A 12,500-nucleotide genomic window follows, 5' to 3' on the forward strand; every position below is an offset into this window, starting at 1 on the left:
GTTCACCTTTGGTTTGATGACACTAAAAAAGAAAATGCTAAATGGTACAGGACAACTTATTAACTAAGGCACATTTGTGCTTTATCTGCTTTGTACATGTGATCTTTCAATGTAAGGCATCAGGAATTACCTTAATATCCCAACTACCGTGCCGAATAAAAAACTATCTGGAAAATGCCAAGAATAAAATGTAATGATTTATTATTGTTTTTATCTTCATTATTGCATGATGATAACAGTGTTTTTTTTTTTTTACCAGATACTAGAATATGTTCAGAAATACGCCACTTTAATGCGGTACAACTACTATATCAAAGGCAGGGAACGAAAGACGATTAGGTACTTTGTGCAATGAAAAATGACTGAAGATCTAATTGCGCAATGCCTAAATCTATAGCAATGATTAACGTAGAACAAAATATTTTTATCTACGAAACTAAGAGAAAAACGCTTTCGACAATATCACTCTCGCTGTTGGAACTAGTACTTCAAATGAGACAATTATCATCAGTATTGTTTTTATTGTTATGTCCATGATTATCATCGGTAGTTTTGTATTATCAATAACGAGCAAATTCTTCAAACTTTTCTTCAGGACAATTCTCCAAGGACAAATGGTCTCTCTGCGCGAACTATTTATGTCTTTAATACCTTGCAACTTTCCTTGAAACCCATTAAAGTATTCATATCGCGTGAAATTCTATTTATGTCACGGAGATAAATGGAAATCTCCCTGGAATGCGAAAGGTACATAAAGAGCCAAGTTTAGTTCGCAATAAAAAAGAGGCGGGGGGAATCATACGCCATCTTTCTCTCAGATGCAAAGGGACGTGAAGGAGAGTCTGAAGACAAACATTGACAAGAATTATGGCGGACGGCGGATGCATTCCTGGCAGAGGGGAAGACGGCGCGCGAATGGAACCAGAGAGGGATGAGTGATTTATGGCTATTTAATAAAACTAATTAGGGCTCAAGTAAAGATGGAGGAGGAGGAACGAAAGTAAAATTGATATTGTTTACCTCCTGAAGGTAAATATTGCATTATATTCAAATGTTTATGCACTGGTGAGTCTGTATGTACTGATTTGGACAATTTAAAGGAATAGATTTTATACAGAGGTGTAAAATGCCTCTTTATATTCATGCTATTACCTATAATATATATATATATATATATATATATATATATATATATATATATATATATATATATATATATATATATATGTGTGTGTGTGTGTGTGAGTGTGTATATATATATATATATATATATATATATATTATATATATATATATATATATATATATGTGTGTGTGTGTGTGTATATATATATAATATATATATATATATATATATATATATATATATATATATATACATATAACATACATATATACATATATACTATATATATATATATATATATATATATATATATATATATATATATATATATATATATATATATAGGGTAATAGCATGAATATAAAGAGGTATTTTTACACATTTGTATAAATCTATTCCGTTAAACTATCCAAATCAGTAATGCAGACTCACCAGTGCATAAACATTTGAATTTAATGCAATATATATATATATATATATATATATATATATTATATATATATATATATATACATATATATATTTATATTCCGAAAGCAAAATATTCCTTGCGTTCGCTTCGAATGAACAAAGTATAGAACAAAACTGTGATTTTACTTACTGATATTTTATTGTAACCATGAACTCTTCTAGAATTCTTAATATTGCCTTAAGATATTTTAGGACAACACCATCAAGATGAATTTTACGTACTTGATGATTAAGGAGTTCATCATCTCCAGAAAATAGTTTTAAGGAACGAAACTTAGGGTTGAAAAAGAAAGTAGTTCCACTGGTTATAAAAAGGAAATTTGAAAGGCCATTTCCACTCCGTCTTTTGTTGTGTGTTGGAAAGGGGATATGATATCGATATGAAGAACATAAGGATACGGAGTCTTTCGAAGTTCTCTTTTATAATAAGTGTTAACACTTTCCTTTTAACCATAATTACAGTCCCTTAAAACTATTTTCTGGAGATGAACTCTGTTAATCACCAAGTAGTACTTAAAATTCATCTTGATGATGGTGTCCTGAAATATCCATTAAGGCAATATTAAGAATTCTGGAGGAGTTCTTGGCTACAATAAATTATTAGTAAGTAAAACCAAATTTTCATTCTATATTATGTCAACTCCAACCGGGCGCGAGAAATATTTTGTTTTCAGAATGTATCTGAAGGATTTTCGTGACCTTTCATTCACCTGTTATCATTTTAGTTTCGTTATTTTGGCATTTCTGGTACATGTGAGAAATTTCTCATAAGAAATTAGAAGTTCTACCGATAACATGTAATTCGTTTTCTTAAGAAAATTCCCTTTATTCGTTTTGTTCTCGAAGCGTTGTCACCCTTGTGCTGGCAATTTATACATTTATTTAAAAATTTCATTAGCTAATTCTGAATTCTATTTGCATTTTCGTTCTAAATCTAATTTCCTTGCGAATGTCTGGATCAACATTTGTGTCATGAATTAATAAAATCTAACTGAAACGAAGCGATCAAATGCTGTATTCCGTGTGATGCGAGATATGATTCTTGCGGAATGTTATTAGAGGCTATTCATGTTTGCATTTGTTGAGCTTACATAAACTTTTAAATATATGATTTACGAAGTCGATGTCTTAATAATATCAAATTACATTATCAAACTCTAAGCTTATTTGAACGCCAGCTTCATAGGGTAAAAATCTAAATTTTTTGAATATCAATTTCCCCATCATTTAGACAGTGACTTACTATAGTTTATATATCCTCTGCCCTGCAAGCGTACAAATGAAAGTAACACAAGCGACGTTTTATACCTTAACCTATACTATAGATTAGTTACAGTTAGTAAACTCGGTATGGAAACCACAGACTCTGGAATACGTTGTACGTTCACTCACATGAAGTTCAGTTATTTAAAATTTTGTCGACTGGTTTTAAATTTGATGCTTTACTCAAATCCACTCAAACAAAATTGTAGCTAAAGTGTGCTAAGGCAATGCCACGAAATCGTTGTGTCTAAGAAGCGTAATCTATATATTTCAAAATTTGATGATCCTAAAATGTACATTTAATAATGAAAGGAAAATAGATATAAAGTACAGACTGCTTTAGTAAAATCAGTTGCAACATCATGTAATTTACTATTAATTTATGGGGAAACTATCAGTACACAGAATACAAACAGATAGGACAAACTACCATCGATGCTTACTTTGATGTATTGGCAATAAGACTGACAAACCCTGTTTGCCTAATATAGTTACATAATGAAAAGTTAATTCCTGTAAAGCAGCGGAAAATAATAGTGGAATCATACGAAACAAACTGGTTAGTATAAGATGAGTAAATGTGTTCGAAACATGCGGGCTTAGCATGCGGAACTTTCGGGAGACTGGGTGGAAATTTAGAAAGTTTCAGACAGATTGGTAACAAGACTACTCTGAATGGAAAGTTCTACAATAACAGGAACACGAAGTGAGCGGTGCAGTGTTGGTTAGTAGGACATGTTCCATAACCTGCTGAACAGCCTTCTTGATAGATGAATGAAGTACTGATGTCATATATATATACCTGTATATATATATATATATATATATATATATATATATATATATATATATATATATTTGTAAGTATCACATTACCGTGATTCATATACATATATCGAACTACAAATGTCCTTTAATATCTAATTCGCTCTATCTCGGAATTAATATATTTTCATATATGTTTAACCGAGGGGGAATTTATTAAGCGATAATAGAATTGGCGATCGACAGACGCGAACCACCGATCTCTCAATTCCAGGACTGGCAGTGAAGAATTGAGAGACCGGTGGTTCGCGTCTGTCGATCGCCAGTTCTATTATCGCTTAATAAATTCCCCCTCGGTTAAACATATATGAAAATATATTAATTCCGAGGTAGAGCGAATTAGATATTAAAGGACATTTGTGGTTCGATATATATATATATATATATATATATATATATATATATATATATATATATATATATATATATATATATATATATATATATATATATATATATATATATATATATATATATATATATATATATATGTGTGTGTGTGTGTGTGTGTGTGTGTGCGTGTATAAGTATACACGAGTATATACAGTAATGCATATTGATATTTGTAATTATACATAAGCAGGTAAATCTATATGCAATAAAGTGAGTGTTTATGTGTTCCATACACTGCCATAATCATACAACATTGTCATACATTGTCCCATTTTTTAACCTCCCCAGACTTAACGTTAACCTACGCCATCTAAAATTATAGTTTACTCGTAGTGTTGAAAATGTATGAAAATGTATGAAAAAACGTGAAACCATTTTAGGAAGAGTGGTATTATAAAGAAATAATTACATTAATGTAGAGGCGTAAATCGAGTTATAATTTGATTGTCTTTTCCTGGATGAGTGATTCAATTAGCGGGATGAAAAGAAAGAGGACTAAGGAGATTACACTTACCACACCCTGAAAAATATGTGATGTTTTGTCTTATTCTTTTGACATTTCTCTCCGTAGAATCCTATTACAGAAGGATTAAGATCGTTAGGGTTACTGCTTCCCAGGTGTTCTTTACATCATTATTTTTTCAAGGACTAATAAAAATTGTTCACTTGGTTCATTTGGTTGTCTTCATGTACATCTTTATATATTATTTTCTTTATTTTTCTTTCTCTCTTTCAATCTTCAGCAGAAAACCCTTATGAAAAAAGTCAGCAGACTATAAACCCAAGAGGGCTCCAAATGGAAATCAGCTTGCAACGAAAGACAAATAAAAGAAAAAGGCGATAAATCAATTAATAACGTACGTAACGAATAAAACCGATAAACTCGAAATATCCCTGCTTCCTACTGGATTTTCCAGAATTCAATTGTATTCGTTTGATTTTTTCACTGATCACTGAACACTGTTCATTTGGAACAAGCCTACAGGGACCATTGACTTGAAATTCAAGTTCGGTATACGGCTTCTAATTTTGTTACATAGATGTAACATACAATAAGGAATATAAAACATTCAAAAGAATATTTCATCGATGACAACACGCTGGGAATGAGTTAGTTGCCATCATTGTCTATACTGAAAGAAGCTAACTTAAGGAATTAATATAGAAAAAGGCGAATGATGCTTCTTTTGCACTCTAAAAGAAGTTAATCTTCGAAATTGTATTCATCTTTGGGCGTCGCTATGTAGCAGTTAACTGTCAACTTGACTACCGCTGGCGATCATCAGGAGAATCGCAATACCCGATGACGCAGTAATATAACATGTAAAAAATTAGGCGAAGTTTTCTGTACAACGTATAATTTTGTATTAAACCCTCAGCCAATGCCCGGTGGTGGCCTGTTTTATTGGCACGTATAGCCGTTCTCGCCGTACGTTCATGACTAAATTTAACCTTAATAAAGATCTAAGGGCGGACAGAAAAAGCGAGGTCAGACAGACAAATAGCCATCTCAATAGTTTTCTTTTACAAAAAACTAAAAAACTTACAACTTGTGGCCTTCGATCAATGAGCCAATTTTCTAATGGAGTTGAAAGATTTTGAAGTCTTATCTTGTTTCTTTTCTCCTTCGTGTCTTATAGTAGTCACTCCATTGATTAAGGTCAAGTAACTAATCCTGGTTTAACATAACTCTTTACCTGTGCTCACAGGATACATTATTCAAAATATTTATATCGAAAGTTTATCTCTTAAAGAGCTTTGCAGACTTTTGTTTAGAGAATTTCTCAACGTTCAGATAAACCAACTTTTCTGAAAACCTGCAGAACTTGTCTGCTGAGTAAACAAGTCAAGATAATCCTCTGCTTTTGACTATAACTTCTTCGACTTCCAGTTTTAGTTTTCTTGAATTTGAAAATTAACACTCCACATATTTGGATTTGTTAGTTGCTTTCACAATAAAACATTAAAGATATTGTATATTCTTCCATTGATTGCCTGCTGACAGAGAGAGAGAGAGAGAGAGAGAGAGAGAGAGAGAGAGAGAGAGAGAGAGAGAGAGAGAGAATTATCTGATGATTTCTTATTCTCTATATGTTTGATCTTTTTCTGTCATCTTTATTACTCCGGTTCAGGCAGTCATAGATGGAAAAGTTTTATCTTATTTTGCCGCATATGTAAAATTATTTTACTATTGCATAATTCTTGAGCACAGCCATGAAATATATACATTTTTCTACATGAACCTAAACAATAATTTTTTTTAGTTTAAATTCAGCAGAGCAATGATCTCGCTATATATAAAACAATAGTACCTGCGACAATCCCAATACAAAATTCAAAATAAACTGTATAGATATAAGCAAATCTAAACTAGTGACAATCGCGGCAAGTCGAGAGAGGAAAGAAAAGACCCATTTTACCTTATTCCGAGCTGCTCTTAACACTTACGCGTTCACGAATTCCTTTCTCCTAGAACTTCCAATTCTGACCCTCCCTCAAGGATTTCTGCATCTTTCGCGTTCCTAGAATTCCTGGCCATAATCTTCTTCTCTTTGACGCTGGACCTGGAGTCTTGAGTTCCTCCACTTCAGCATTCCAAGGTGTCACTTACCGCCACTTTAAAACTGCTCCTTTTTTTTCTTCTTCCCTTATGGCTAAAGTTGACATAGGATTCACGCTTCATGCTTTTTTTGTCTTTCGCTGCCATTGTTATATTTCTTGGTGTAATTTTCAATGTGACACTGTTGCATTCTGATTTTTTATCATTAAAATGATTTTGACTTACTGTGACACCAAGGACGTATTTTATGAGAAAGACAATAATACAGTTTTAAAGACTTCGAAGTTCTTTACAAAGTAGAATATCGAGATTATTGAAAATCTTATGCTACTTTAAATTTGCTTTCGAATGAGGAGATAACTGTTTTTCTACTTACTAACACATCTGTAAAGCGTGTTCGTTCATATCTTATCATGCTTGTGTGAGTTGAAATCATGTTAACTTTTTCTGTAGTTTGAGCTACTTTATAACTCTCTCTCTCTCTCTCTTCTCTCTCTCTCTCTCTCTCTCTCTCTCTCTCTCTCTCTCATTGAGCCTCTGAATTTTACTTGAGGTTACGATAATAGAGGCTCAATGAGAGAGAGAGAGAGAGAGAGAGAGAGAGAGAGAGAGAGAGAGAGAGAGAGTTAAGATATGAATAAACATACTTTATAGATGTGTTAGTAAGTAGAAAAACCTTTATCTCCTCGCTTGAAAGCTAATTTAAAGTAATAAGATTTTCAGCAACCTGAATATTCAACTTTGTAAAGAACTTCAAAGTCTTAAAAACTCTATTAGTGTCTTTATCGTAAAATACGTATTTCTAACGATAAACAAAATGCAACAGTGGCACATTAAAATTACACCATGAAATATAACAATGGCAGTAAAAGACAAAAAAGGCATGAAGCGTATTTAATCGTATATCAACTTTCGGCATATGCGGGGACGTAAAAAAAAGAACAGTTTAGATATACATATATATATATATATATATATATATATATATTATATATATATATATATATATATATATATATATATATACACTAAATATGCTTAAAAAATCACAGTAGATGATTTCTGATTATCATTTTTCCCGTGTATTCGCTTAATTATATACATATATATATATATATATATATATATATATATATATATATATATATATATATATATATACTATGTATATACATGCATACATATATTAAATAATAATGATTTCATGTTGTTTTACCATTACACATTCACAGATTTTCTCTGGAGCGTAAGATATAAGCAGCCATACTCCTTTAGATCATTCTAGCAGAAAATTACATCGGTAAATTTGACTTCCCTTAAACAAGCGGCATATTTGCTTTATTATGGCAAACATTTACCGTTTTTTTCTGTGAACATCCCAGGAAAAGGGAAGTGTATAAGCACAAGCGCGTGTGCAAGCAAAAGCCTAAATGTGAGAGAGCAAGCTCGTGTTTTCTAAGGAAAGTTAATGTCATCCACAGCATCGAGATAGGTGAGAGTTATGTTCTCGGAGAAGGAGGAATAAATCGAGCTTACTTCTGTTCACGTGTCTCTTTATTAATTAGGCGACTGCGGTGGCTTCAACTAGTATTGAGAGGGGTGTAGGGCTAGCAGTCACATCACATCCTAAGGGACGGCAAAAGAATGTGAACTATACACAATTTGCTATGTGTTATATTAGATTTTCATTACGACCATCTATATAGAATGACATGCCATGAAGTTATATGGTTACGTTTCATCGTACATTATGCAACATAAAATCAGGATGCACCCAAGTCATTTGCAACTCTGTAATTGAGTAAGCAAATACTGTTAATGATACAAAAAAAGATTAGTAAATACAATAGAGAATATGTAGAGTATAATTTCATTGGTATTCAGACACTTCAATGCCTAATGGTAACCTGATCTAAACAGGCCATGGCTGAGGGCTATTAACGTACTCAAGGTCTGCGGCGTCTATGTACATAGCAAAGCTTATTGTAATCTAGATTACCAGGAAATAGCCCTCTAATGTCCCATTGTATGTTACTGAATACTTAGTATAAAACCAATTAAATTTTCCTACACTACAAAAATTCCTGTTGCAGTTATCTCTCATAAACAACCAACCTAAACTGATTGTCAAATGGAATTTCCCTATTATAAATAATATATATTCAATATTAACAGAATAACATCGAACCAATTAGCATTTACTTTCGTTAATTTGCTTAGCATCAAAATTATTTTGCGAATCCATAAGAGGCGTAATTTCCATTTCTAAATTTAGTGTGTGCATGTTAGTCCAGTTATGGCCATATGGGTATTTTTCTCATTCATTCGTCTTTTATCTGACCCCTTAGATATTGAAACCGGGTAGGCCAGGGGCTGGGGAACGAAGGTTTGGTTGAAGTGATATATATATATAATATAATATAAATATATAGCTGATATAATATAATATATATTTATAATATTATATATTATAGGGTATAGGAATAGATTTTATATCGTATATATAGTATTATATATGATATATATATCTAGTATAGCTATATATATAATATCTCTATCTATCGTAATAGTGATGATATATATATCTAGGCTATAAATATATATCTAGTCTCCTATATATATCTTTCTCTATCTATGATGATATCTATAATTATATAATCTCGATATAATATCAGAGCTCTTTATAATCTCCGATGATAGGCCGATCTTATATATAGCCTAATAGCCCTACTTAAATAAGAGTCTCGATCGATGATATCCTCGATTGAGATCTATATATATCGATGAGTAATTATAGGTATATATAATATATCTATATTATCGATATAATAGATATTGGGATCCTCAGTTATATAGATATAATGCCTTAAAATAATCTATTTTACTCCAAGATTAATCTGGATCATTATATGAGATACATATATATATACTATAATTATATCTATATTAATATCGTATTTATATATATATATTATGTTACAATATATATATCCATCTGATATATTAATGCTATATCTGTATATATAGATTATCATATAGTATTTCTTACTCTTATATATCTAATTTCCATTATACGTGATCGACTCATATATCTATATTGGCCTAAGTACTAATAGTATGGATATTAAGTGTCTCTATATTCTAGAGTATTAGAGGCGACTATATATCTATATCTATATATATAATCGAATATATCTCTATATATCTTTTTGATATATATTCTATAGTATGGATATGATATCTTTAGAGTAATGTATTTTAGTATATTTATATGATAATTATAGATCTATTATTGTATATATATATACGTGATTGTAGTGATGATATATTAGATAGTATATATAAGATAGTATATAGAGGTGTGAATATGAAATATAGATATATGATAGGTGATATATAGATATGTTTATAGTATAATATATATATATATGGTATTAGAATATATTATATATATATATATAGTGATAATAGTATAATAGTCTATATAGATCGATGGATCAATAAGATTCTATAGTCTCGATAGTCGAGTGGAGGCGATATAGCTCTCTGCTAGGGATGGATTAAGATAGAAGAAATCTGACTTAGTCTGATCGATATATAGCTCGAGAATCCTAATGTATAAATATGAAGTGAGTATCTGAGAGATACTAGAGACTAGAGAGAGATCTAGTGTCTCTACAGAGAGAATCTAGTTTTGAGGATATCTATTCTATAACTATAGATCAGAAAGATATATACTTCTATAGAGATCGTATATGTATAGATAACTTCTAATGTGATCTAATATATCTCTCTATAAGACTTGTAATAATCTATTATATATCTCGATAGTATATAGCATATATAGATATAATTTATATATTTCCTAATCGAGTATGTATAATTCTAATATATGCATCTATATCTATAAAAATATTAGCAATATAATATATAATTCTATAATCCTATATATATAATAATGATATACTAGATCTATTAATATAGATAGGATAGATATCTATGTTTAATATATAATATTATATATTTAATCCGTATATATTTTTATGTAGAGTACATATATATAGAGAGATATATATATATAATATATATATATTATCGATATAAATATAGCTATAGCTTTAGGTTAAATCTATATATAATATAGTAATATATTATACTTAGTATAGTATCTATATAGTTCTTATATATATATATGTTTATTTAAATATATATCAATACTAATATATTCAACTGTATAATATAATAATATCTATGTATTTTCATTTTTCTAATAATATATATATCTATATATCTATATATCTATATATATATATATATATTATATATATATAATTTATCTATAACTTATATTCTAATTCTATATTATACCTATCTAATATATGTCTAAATAATTAGATATCTATATATTATATATATATCTATTATCTATAATATATATAGCTGGCGGTTTTATATTATCATATCATCTATATTATATATATCATATATATTATGCTATACTATAATATTATGTTATAGTGATTCCTATATATATATATCTGTCTATCTAATAGCTATTATCAGCTATAATACATAAGATATTCATAGATATAAGAGATAGATAGCTAATATATACTTACTAGATATCGTATATATAATAAGTGTATTAGATACTATATATAATATATAGATCGATTTAATATCGATATAAATAGTGAGATTACTATACTATAATTATATTAGAGAGATAAGAATGTCTATATAGGCATATATATCTATTATCTATAGATATATTAATATATATCTTATAGATATATATATATCTATATGCTATTATATAGATCTAGATATTAGATATATATATAATCTATATATGGAGTATATAGTATATTATATGATTTAGTATATCTATATATTATTATATATTCTATATAGCGTAATGATCATAATATATATCTAAGATATATATGAAGTATGATGTAATATATAATCTATATATATTATATTTCGATGATATCTATAGAATATATATATTAATATATATATAATCTATATAATAATCGATATAAATAGATATATCATCTATATATCTAATTGTAATAGAAAATTCCCCACCTAATATAGCGATATATAGATCTATATATATAATTGTGGAATATAAGGATATATCATATATATATCGAGAATAGTAATCTATTAGATCCGAGATATATATCTATATATCGATGATTAGATACTATTAAGATCCTCTATATCGGAACTCTTATAATATAGATATATAATATTAAATATATTATATAATGTATATATATCATGATTCTCTAATTAGATATATATATTTATAAATATATTCTATATATATATTCTTTATCTATATATATTAACCATGATCTCTCTCTATATATAGATTATGATATAATATATCTAATGTATATTACTAGTAATATAATATATATATGATTATATAAACAATCGATAGTATCTATCTATATATTATTAGATATATCTGTATAAGATATCTCTTATATATCTAGTATATAAGAGTATATATATAATATAATTCTATCTATAATAGATATATATATATAGCTATCGTTTTATAGTATATTATCTATATACCTCTTTAATATATAAGTACCTACTAATAATCTATTACTAAATCATATATCGAGATATAAGATATCTCTAAATCGATCTCGATAAACTAATTTATCAAGATGTAACATCTCATATATCCTACTATATTTAGCTATATATCTATAAGTTATCGCTCCTTTATCGTATAATAATATAGGATATCTAAGCTATCGATTTGAATAGATAATAAGAGTCAGTGAGAGTATAATGGATATCTAGTAGTAAAATATAATTAAGATTATATAA

This window comes from Macrobrachium nipponense, chromosome 6, assembly GCF_015104395.2.
Source record: "Macrobrachium nipponense isolate FS-2020 chromosome 6, ASM1510439v2, whole genome shotgun sequence".
NCBI classification, from domain to species: domain Eukaryota; kingdom Metazoa; phylum Arthropoda; class Malacostraca; order Decapoda; family Palaemonidae; genus Macrobrachium; species Macrobrachium nipponense.